This window comes from Gopherus flavomarginatus, chromosome 9 (assembly GCF_025201925.1).
Source record: "Gopherus flavomarginatus isolate rGopFla2 chromosome 9, rGopFla2.mat.asm, whole genome shotgun sequence".
Taxonomy (NCBI): Eukaryota; Metazoa; Chordata; order Testudines; family Testudinidae; genus Gopherus; species Gopherus flavomarginatus.
In genome coordinates, this window is record NC_066625.1 from 90,963,768 (window position 1) to 90,975,434 (window position 11,667).

Below are 11,667 nucleotides of genomic sequence, written 5' to 3' on the forward strand. Positions count from 1 at the left end.
TTAATAGAATGTTTCTATCTCCCAAAAAGGCAACATCCCAGAGGGGAATCTGCTGGGCGTGGGGGCGGTTAAACCACACGCAGGTGAGGGAAACAAGCAATTAAAAATATTTCCAAACAATTTAGGGAACAAATATTTGAGAACATACAAGAAGGCACGCGCACGCTTGCATGCACATGATAATGAGACAAAGAGAGACCTGCAAATTTACAGTCAGTAATTCCCTCCCTAGTCTCTAGGTAGGAACTTGTGAGTCACCATGGGTGACATTCTGGACTCATTGACCTTAATAGGAAAATTCCCCTGGACTTCAATGGGCCAAGATTTCTCCCTAGGACTAGAGAGAGGCGTGGTTGAATACTAGGAGTTGAAATCCCAGCTGTAACCCTAACCTTTGTTGAGGCCCAACCTCTCAACCTCAGTTTCTCCAGCTGTTAAACTAGTGATCACATGTACTTACCTACTTCCCACCCTCCAGATCCAATGGCAAAGAAACCAACATTCAAAAGGAGCTTGTTGTAAAATGCACTTAGACCAGGTGTACACTCCAAAGTTAAACTGACCCAACTATGTCACTCAGGGGTGTGAAAAATCCATACCTAATCCCCGGTGCAGATAGTGCAGACAGTGCTAAGTGGATGGAAGAATTCTATCGACCTAGCTATTGCTTCCTGGGGAAGTGGGTGAACTGCGCTGATGGGAGAACTCCTCCTGTCGTGGTAGCATTCCAAGTGTAAGCTCTTAGTTACCGGTTGGGACTGTGGGTGGGCACATTGCTCTGGCTCCAAAGAGGTTCCATATGCCTAAACACCACCAGCCTTTCTCCTCCTCTTCCAAAAACTATTCATTACCTCTCCGAGATAAAGGCTTCCTCCTCCTGTCTCAGATTCGTTTTCTTTCTATCTCTCGCTCATCCAACAAGTTTGAAATTTCCCAGATGAAGTTATTTGCGAGGGACTAGGGATGGAAATGGTAACACTATGGAAAAGGACCCTTGTTCTTTACTGGTTGCTAACTCAGGGCGATTGTCTGCTAAGTGGAGGAGCTCTTTGTCAGCTCTCTGAGTGACGCAGCTGATGAGAACAATGAGCACACATGGGAGATATTTTCTTTGGATTCTAGCTTTATATTCCCCCCACTCCCCGTGTGGTATGCAGCAAATCAGAACTGACGGCAGGATATTTTAAAGAGCTGGGGAAGGAGCATGTGGGAGGGGGAATTTGAGGGCACAGGGGGAAAAGGGGATGTGAGGATGGAGCACCAAGGGGAATTTGGGGCTGGTAACTGTTGATTTCTATAATGATATCCTAAAATACATTGTCATTGTTGTAGGGAAAATGTAAAGTGAAGATAAGAAAGTGAGAGTAATCTGTGCAAGTTGCTCCATGCAGAGAGGCCCTGACCCCTTCTTGGCAGGACAGAGTGGCCTCAACCTCTGCTCTTACAGGGAAACTCGGCTTAGAGAGAATTTGGGGGGCAGCAGGGGAACAAAACCACCACTGCACTAAGGGTTAAATCCTGCTTGGTACCAACGTACCTGGAGTAGCTGGGCTTAGCCCTGGCAGGACCTGGAAGGGGGGTAACAGGCAAGGAGCCCAGCTCTTCACCACTGCTACTATAGTCCGGAGGCTGCAGCAGCTCCTGCTCCCCCAGGATAATGACTGGCGGCGCAGTTTCAGAAGCACTCCCTGCCCACCCCTAGACCCTGCTGCACTGGGACATGCAAGGCCTCTTTGCAGAGCAGGGCCCCACGCTCTGCAAGGGGCATGCAGTAGGGGTTAAAAGGAAGGGGGAGCAGTGTAGGGAGCCTCTGCATGGATTGGATAACTCAAGCTCCCTCCTCCTTGGTCCCTGGCTGGTGCATTGTGGTAGCTCAAGATCCTATTTCAACCCACTGCAGTCACTGACCCGGGGCCTACAGCCCAACACCGGCTAGGCAGGTGGTGAGTTGTGAGTGCTGCTGCTGATCCGCATATTCACTGTGTGACTGTGCAAATGGCCAGACATGCTGGTGTGATCATTGCCCTGTCCTCCACCTCACCTTCGTTTGCTTCACTCACCGTTTGCATCTTGTCTTCCAGTCTACGCAGGAGCTGGGAGGTAGAATTTCCAGCTCGGGCAGCCATGGCTACGTTGAGCACTAGCTTGGGCAGAGCTAGAGTGTGTCCAGCTACCAGGTCTGGAAATTACAGCTGTGTAGACATGTCCCTAGAGTGAGGTCTCTGGGCAGGAACTGCCTCCCACTATCTGTCTGTGGAACAACGGGACCCTGGTCCTCCTGAGTGCGGCAGCTGGGTGCTAATGTGATACAAATAATAATAGATATGGACTCTCCACTTTCCGTGCCCAAACAGACTCACACTAACAGGCTGGGACTCATCATAACCAGCAGGGAAGGGGCAGGATCTGTCCCATAACAAGTTTCCACCAAACGAACACCTTGTTGTGCATGTTCACAGGTATCCTTAATGCTCTCACTTGCTGCGTGAGTTTGAATCTCTCCGAACTCCAGATTCAGGGTCAGATGCTCAGCTTCCTGGAGCTGTGCTGAGTTCCAATCAGAACCTGCCCTTCCCAGGGTTTTGGAGATTTACGTCTGTGTAAAAGTTGTTAATATTTGTTGGGTGCTGCTATTCCATTTCTGTTCTGCTTTGCTGCCGTGAGTGCAGATCCCAGGCTCAGCATTGCTAAATAAGTCCCAATAATTTCCAACCAGCAAAGAGTATTCTCCATCACCGATCACTTCAGTCACTGGGCTGTTTGCTCTTGCCTAGTTTCCGCCATGTCCTGGGCTTCCTCTGGTTCATCACCTTTGTTACATTTCCTTTCTGCAGCTGCACTGCCTACTTCTCTGCAGCTGTCATCACCTCCGTGGTTGATGTGTTATCCTCAGCATGGGTCCATAGCTCCATCCACTCTGGAGGACTTTCTTTCATTCCAGCTGAGTTAGGATTTCATCAGTTCCCCTGTCCATTTCAGCTTGTGGGTGGGTCAGTCTGCAGCGCTTACTAGGAGGAAGTCTCCAGTTGTGTGGTAAATCCTGAGGGGAGTTTTCCGTCAGACTTATTTCTTTGTCTTACATTGAGGGATTTCTTTCTGGTTCTCGCAGAGCTACAACCAACCTTTTTAAAGGCTTGCCAGATTTACAAATGTTGAAGGTGGCTGTCCAATGGAGGTGCCTCTCAATCCTGTCCATAAATCTATCAAGCGTATCAGCAGCCACCTTTTCCTTAAACCTGCAGCAGTCCCTGCCCACAATAGAGGATGCTGTTTGACATCCCAGAATGATGCAGTTCATCGATTTTTTTGTTTGTTTGTTATACAGATGTATTTTTATCCACCCGGTCAACACAATGTAATATTTCCTCCTTGTTTCTCTTCCTGCCCCAGAATATTTACTGAGGCACTTTCAGAATCCTGTACCACTTGTGTAAGTCCTCACCCCCACCATTCACTCTCAAGGATCTTGTATTAAGAAGAATAGAAGCTCACACCGCTGTCCTGGTTTCTGAGTCTGTCCCCTCCACCCCACCCCTTAGTTCTGTGGGAAATTTTGCTGGACTTTAAATAATGGATCCAGTTTGTGGTGTGACTTTGTGCTGTGCAGAATAACGGGATTACACTCACCAGTGTATCATACAGTGTATCATGTATGATAGTCAATCCAGGACTTTCGTCTGGGAGACCTGCGTTTAGGGTGGTATCATCGCCATTTTAACAAGGGGATACCAGTGGCTACTTCACTACGGAGTCAGCAGTCCTTCCAATGCTGCTTTGAACTGACATAACGAGGTACAGCTGTACAAGCCAAAAAGGGGATTCCATTTGAAACTCTACGGCATTCAGTGACTGTGCAGCAAGTGAGCAGCAGTACAGTACTATATTTTGGTCCCTTCTGACCTATGAGTCTATGAGTCTATATTACCTCTGCAAACAATTTAACGACAGCAATATGGCATTTGAATTTGTCTTATCTCAATCATTCTGCACAGGAAAGACAAATGGCGCGGTGTGACTTTGTGCTGGAGCTTTGTCTTCTTAATGTAGTTACAGATAAAGTCTCCACGTAAAAATGAATTTTCCAGGACCTCTGCCTGGAATGACACAGCAAACATAGAATAGATAAAGATAACTTTGCTTGCATCCTGCCCTCGAGATGAAACATGTTAATATCTTTACACCCAGATTATTTCAAAAGCATCTTACCTTCAAGCACAGAAAAGCTCCTTACTGGGAAGAGAGAAATATGTTCTATATATCCATGTCCATGCAGTTCTGCGGACCAGATACTTTGCTGCTTCTTTCTTCCTTTTTTTAGTTTAGAGATGTCAGCACTCTCAGTTCCCATGGGAACCTCATCTCTGTTGCCAGCAGCAAATCCTCTGTAGAGACACTGGGACTGGAGTAGCTGTGGGCTTTCATGCGCTTGGTCTATTATTACTGGCTTCTTGGTTGACAAAAAGCTTTGACTGTAAAGTTCTCACAACTTTGTGAACATGAAGTCACCTACTCCATCACAGGGCATTACTCTTATCAGCCACTCTCATTGTGCGTAAGTAGCTAAGGGGACAACCCAAAAATCAACTGGCTTTTAAGTTGCAGAGGCAGATAATGAGAAATCGATCAGAAGCTGACTACAAACAATTGTGGGCCTGATTCTGCTCTCTCTACGCAATTCCCAGTGACCTCAGTGGGACAGGACAGGAGCGAGCCCTATGTATGCTGCAGGAACACTTTCTAGGTAAGTTCAGTGGTGGGCTGTCCCTCCAGTTCAAAGAATAGCCCATTCTTACAAGACAAAATGCCTCCTCCTGTTAAAGTCAGTGGCAAAGCTCCCCGACTTACACGGAAACAAGAACAGAGTCATTGACTGTAACTGTCATTAACAATACGATGAAATATTATCTGTAGACGACTGGTTAACGTCTGAGATGATGAACTGCGGTGCTCAACACCTGACAGTTTGTGATGGGACACGGATGGTACTTTACAGTCCTTAATGGAATTCACTAGGCATGAAGTGGGCCCCACTGGGTTTAAGGATAAAAAGGGATAAAAACCAGCATAATTGCAAATATGTAAAAATCCATATTTTTTTAAAGAGTGGTGCTACACGTGAAATGAAGGTATGAGCCACTGACAGATACTGGAACAGTGTGGGCATTATGACAAGCTTGATTGACAGATATTCCACTGTTTGGAATTGCTGTTTCTAGTCACTAAGCATTTACGAATACTCCTGCTTCATTTTGTATTTAAAGACACTGCAGATACTTTCACAAATCAGTAATTTTTGGACTGTGACCAGCACCTTGCTGATGTACAGGGTGGAAGTGGTCTGGACTGGTTCTGCACAGCAACACAGTGAGGGCTGTAATACTTGGGTCTGATTCTGACTGTTAGCTTGGTGAGTGGGTACTGGGAGGTGTTTACTAGCCTGTGATATACAGGAGGTCAGACTAGATGATCTGGTGGTCCCTTGTGAATGTGACCAGATCTCTGTACTGCATAGATATCAGGGATGCTGGAGCTGTGGGTGTGTTGAGTAGGGAATTCTGGCATTGTGAACATGGCAAGGGAGGCTTGAGATTCAAATCCCACCACAGATGCTCTGAGACAATGCTGTGGTCATGCAGTTTCCAGCTGATGCAGTGCCTGATCCTACAGTCTGTACACTGGCAGAGCTCCCTTTGACTTTGGTGGGAGTTCTCCTTACCAGAATGCAGGATTATGGTCAACACTGAGGAAATCCATACTCCTTTCTGCTTTTGTCACTTCCACAGACCTGCCAATGTGTTTTTCACTTTGTTAGGCAATTCACCTAGTTATGTGAGTGTACTGAAGCTTCCCACTTAAAGTCCTTTGCCTGGGTGAGTGCTTCCTAATGGAAGATAAGTTCGGGCACTCTGCAGGGTGAGTATGGAGAGTGGAACCTGGTCCTTGTCCCGCTCAGTGCTAAGACTCACTCATGCAGGAGTTAAAATGCTACTACAGCTGGCTGCCCACCTACGGCTGGGCTGGCTCTGGCACAGTTGTTAGAAGTTTGCCAGTCTCAGCCCCAGCAATCCAAGAAGAATACCTTTATCTGAATGAAAGGGTCCCCTTAGTTCTGGCCCCTGGGTTCTCACACTGCCGTAGCTGTGCAGTGGATGTCCTCAGAGAAAGGAAAAGAACAGTTCGACCTGCAGCCTCCTCTGCATGTTCCTGCTTTCCAAGGGGGGGTTAATATTAAATGGACCCTCAACATACCAACATTTCAGCCTTCTCCGAAAACCTCTCCCTGAAATGCTGTGGGTTCGGTTACTTTTCCTCCCAACTGGCTGCTCAGAGGCGAAGTGGGATATTTCTGCAGCCTTTCACTGGGAACTGGGGCTGGAAGTGTAGATTATCCTACCCTTCCCCAGCCCCAGAGGTGGGTGCTGTGTCCCCTCGCTCTTGGGGGAGGACCGAGCGTTTCCACCGCAGTGCAGCCATGGCAGTAGTTTGAGCAGCCCCTGCTGCTTTCCACTTGACTAGAGAGAGTCTCAACAGTTCCTGTCTCCCTCCTGCATGTCCCATCTGCACTGTGCTGAAGCCTCTCACATAGGTGAGAAAAGGACGAAGGGCTTCAAAACAGCCCTGGGTCTTTGTGCTGAGCTCTCAGATCCTTCATACCACTTGCTTCACCTTTCCAAATCAGAGGCTTTCTCTGACACCAGGGGCCTATAGCCTGGTTCAAAAAAAGATCGTGTCTTAATTTGCCATGGCTGCTGCACTTCGCTTTTTGCTCGGTTGCAATGTTCCCCCACTGAAGCACCGTGCTGTGTCGTTGTGTGGGTTTTCTGCAGTGGTACAGTAAAGATTTTATCATGCAAGGGTCTAATATAGCCATTTCTACTGACTAATAAAATACAGCGTTGCATAATGAAATCGCTCCTGTTCTGCTGCAGGGTTGTGTGCCAGAGATGGAATCCCTGCAAAGTGTTATTCACTTCAGTGGAGAGATGCTGCAGCAGAGGAAGCAAAGAAGTCTGCAGCTCAGACTCTCCAGTGTATTTAAGGAGGAAAAATCCATTGGCTACAGCGTATCTGGGTGTCTGTGGCTGTTTAAAACCCTCCCCACCACTGATCAAACATCACGGTCTGTCTGCTTGCAGTCACCCTGAAATCAAGGTAGGCAGCACACGTGCCTGCCAAAGCCACATATAATCTTCACTGAGCTCATCCCTCTTACTGCCGATGGCCAGGAAGGAGGAATAGTGCAAACCTCAGAGGTTTTGGTCCATTGAGCTCTCTCTCTCTCTCTCTTTTTGACACTAGAACGCCAGATCTCTTTATGCCACAGCCCTTGTTACCACCCTTCAGAAATAACACAACGTGCAATTTGGTGGGCTCAGTCTCACCGCTAGCAGACAGGTGCTTCCATCCCAACTGGCATTGGGCACAGAGAGGCCAAGTGTTGACTCAGCCCAGAGAATGAACATTTCTCACACGTGCTCTTTCTGCGCAATGGCTGAGGCAGTTTAGCAGGGCCATATGGAAAATCGTGCATTGCCACTGAACGCATGTGTCGTCTTGCATAGGCTCTAAAATGACATTATACAGCCCAGCATGTATACTCTAAAATAACTCATTAGTGTGGGGCTGAAAACAAGCTCTTCAAACTGCATTATGTTCCCTGCAGAGGTGGAGCTTTCCTGTGCTGTCTGAACATGGCTGCCCCCATCTAGGAAGTGGTTTGGCTGTGCTCTGTGAATCCAGATTTTCAAAACATGAAGGTTAATTAGTGTTTGCTTTAAGCCCTCTGGTTCATTCTTAAATCTTTCTGCTTTCAAGTTCCCTTTTGTTTTCACAAAGAGCTGGCTTTAGAACTTCATCCCTTATGGCTCCAAAATAGACTCAGATTCAGAAACAGTGAGAACAAAAATGAGGAAAGGGTTGTATCGGAGGTCTGGAGGATATCCTGTGTACACACCTGGCAAACGGAGGTGCCACTAGCTTGAGTGCCAGACCACACCATTACATTCCCAGCTGGCTGACGCCATCCCACCAAAGCTGGTCCTGCTCCCAGTGCCCTCAAATAATTTTGGTGGTTCCTTTCTGCTCCCTCTCCAGTTTTTCAGTGTTGACACAAGTGGATGCAGTGTTCCAGTATCTGTCTCAGCAGCGCTGCATACAGAGGTAAAATCACCTCCCCACTCCTGCACGCTATTCCCCTGTCTGTCCATCCAGGAGCTGAAATGGACCTTTCTGCCACAGAATCACATTGGGAGTTTGTGTTTAGCTGCTTGTCCCCAATGGTCCCTAAACACTTTTCTGAGTCCCTGCTTTCCAGGAGACAGTCCCCCAGTCTGTAGGTATGGCCTACGTTATTTGTTCCTTGCATTTGGCTGTATTAAAACACATTGTGTTTGAATGAGCTCAGCTTACCAAGCAATCCAGATCTCTCTGTATGACTGTCCTGGCATTATCACTATTCACCATTCACCAAATTTAGCTAGTTGGGGGTCAGTGGCTTGGGAGTCTGGATGTGGGGGCTAAGGGTGGTGGGGGTCATCAGGGTAAGGGTTTGAGTGCAGGGAGTTCAGTGGGGGGTGGTCTGGGTCCAGGGGGGTCCAGAGGTGGAGGGGGGGGGTCCAGGTGCAGGGGTTGAGGTTCAGTAGTGTGGGGTTTGGGTACGGAGGCTGGGGGTTCTGGGTGTACAGAGTGAGGCTTGGTGGGGGTATCTGGATATGGAAGGTCCAGATGCATGGGGGTTGAGTGGATGGGGGAGCAGCTCCTCATACAGTGACCCCTCCCCCCACAACTGAGGAGCAATTGGGGCAGGAAGCAGGGGAGGATGCTGAGCTCCCTGCAGCTGGGGGAGGTTTCTGGGAGTGGGTCTGACACAGCCCCAGCCACTCTTTGCAAGGGAAGAGAAATTCCTGTCCTTTCCTGCCTCCAGTCCAGCTGGGATTAGCAGCTGATTCCAGCTCAGGGTAGGAGCCACTGGCTGGGGTGTCCCCAGCCCTGCGGTGATTTACGTCTTCACCGGCTGCTCCGGGTGCCTGAAGCAATGTACCTACTCAGCTTAGGAGTGGTGCATGACTTCTCTTGCAGCTGCTTTTTGCTTCCCTGCCAGAAAGTCATTTTTCTGTGGGAATGCAAAGAAATCTGTGAGGGACATGAATTCTGTGCCCATGCAATGGTGCAAATTCCCCCAGGAGTTATATTGGACCGAGAAGTCAATGCTTTGGCCCTGCACCTTTAGTTTGCCACTTCCTGAGCACATCCGGGCTGAACTCTAGTATCCAGAATATGGCCCTCATTGTCTAGATTATCAAAGCAACCGTTGCTGAAAGTGGAAATGCTCTCTGTGTGTTGAAGTTTAAGAGGTTAGTGGGTGAAATTAGGATTCTAGGAATGTTTCCCTATGAAACTGTAGGTTATGATTTCACTTAAAATGAGGCCTTTATAGATTGATCATTTACAACAAAGGGCAATACAGTCTAAATGTTTAGAAAAGAAAATGATGAATTATTTCACTGCAGTTTATGCAACTTAAGAAAACTACCTCTCCCCATCCCATTTGATGTTCTATTCATCAGTAATATATGGTGACCCGGGGGAAGGTATTACTCTGATCTGAAACAGAGCCTGTGTTCTCACTGATGTACTGGAGATTTATGTGGGAAGGAGCTACTAATTTACATCCCCTGGGTTTTAATGGGAGGATAAAGTGCTTGCTTGTATTTTGGGGAGTGATGAATATAATTAGCTGAGAACTGCTTTCTTAAATACAATTACACTGGGGTATTTTCCTTCAGATTGCTAATTAATTAATTTTTGTCCATGTAAAATATCTGCCTTTGCAATAAATTAAACATGTTTTTCCATCTTCTCTGTGATTCGGCACACTCAGATTGGAATCTAAACTGTGCTCAGTTTAAAAGCTGGAGAGACAAGGGAATATCCTAATGACACAGAGAAAAGGTGATAATATTACACAAAATAGAACACGGGAGTTTGGTAAAGTGGAATGGCAACCTTATCTTGTCTTCCAATGCAGCTATCACAGGACCATTACAGGGCGACTTACTGAAGTTTTAAGATAGACGTTGCACAATACATATACCTACCCTTTGAAACACACTGTACCTTCCCCTTAAAAACTGATTCACTTGATAATGTGAACTCTTTATACTGCTTTATGAAGAAAATGCCATATACTAAATAAAAAGCAGGCATCATTGCATTGATCTTTTTAGGCTGGGATCAATAAAATGACATTAAGCATTTGCACAGTAGGTAGGGTTGCCAGTTTTGGTTGGACGTATTCCTGGAGGTTTCGTCACATGACATAATCTTTAATTAAAGATTAATCTTTAATTCCTGGAGACTCCAAGACAATACTGGAGGGTTGGCAACCTTAATAGTAGCTATGAGATTGTGAAGGAACACTTAGCATTTAGTTTGCTAGTGTATATTAGAGAAAACATAGCTCTGCAAAGTATTGAATTCACAAGAGAACGGAAAATGTAGAACCGATCTATAAAAAGGGGAATAAGGACAACCCAGGGAATTATAAACCAGTCAGCTTAATTTTGGTATCAGGAAAGATAATGGAGCAAATAATCAAACATCAGTTTGTAAGCACCTAAAAGAGAATAAGGTGATAAGTAACAGTCCACATGAATTCATCAAGAAATCATGTCAGACCAACTAATATCCTTCTTTGACAGCATAACAAGCCTTGTGGATGGGGGAGCAATAGATGTGATATATCTTGACCTTAATAAGGCTTTTGAAACTGTCTCATGTGACTGTCTCATAAACAAACTAGGTAACTATAGCCTAAATGAACATACTATAAGGTAGGTGCACTATTGGTTGGAAAACCATGCTCAGAGTAATTATCAATGGTTCACACTCAAGCTGGAAGGGCATATTGAGTCGGGTCCCGCAGGGAGCTGTCCTAGGTCCAGCTCTATTCAATATCTTTATAAGTAATTTGGGTAGTGGCATAGAGAGTACACTTACAAAGTCTGCAGATGATACCCAGCTGGGAGGGGTTGCAAGCACTTTGGAGAACAGGATTAAAATTCAAAATGATCTGGACAAACCGGAGAAATGGTTTAAAGTAAATAGGATGAGATTCAATAAGAACAAATGCAAAGTACTACACTTAGGAAGGAACAATCAATTGCATATGTACAAAATGGGAAATGACTGCCTAGGAAGGAATACTGCAGAAAAGGATCTGGGTTTATAGTGGATCACAAACTAAATTTGAGTCAACAATGTAACACTGTTGCAAAAAAAGCAAACATCATTCTGGGGTGTATTAGCAGGAGTGTTGTAAGCAAGACACAAGACGTAATTCTTCCTCTCTACTCCTCGCTGATTAGGCCTCATCTGGAGTATTGTGCCCAGTTCTGGACACCACACTTTGAGAAAGATGTGAACAAATTGAAGGAAGTCCAGAAGAGAGCAACAGAAAAATAACAGTCTAGAAAACATGGCCCTTGAGGAAAGTTTGAAAAAACTGGATTTGTTTAGTCTGGAGAAGAAAAGACTGAGTAGGGAACAGAATAATGGTCTTCAAGTATGTACAAGGTTGTTATAAGAGAGGCGAGTGATCCACTGAAGACAGGACAAGAAGAATGGTCTTAAATTGCAGCAAGGGAGATTTAGGTTAGACAGAGGTGG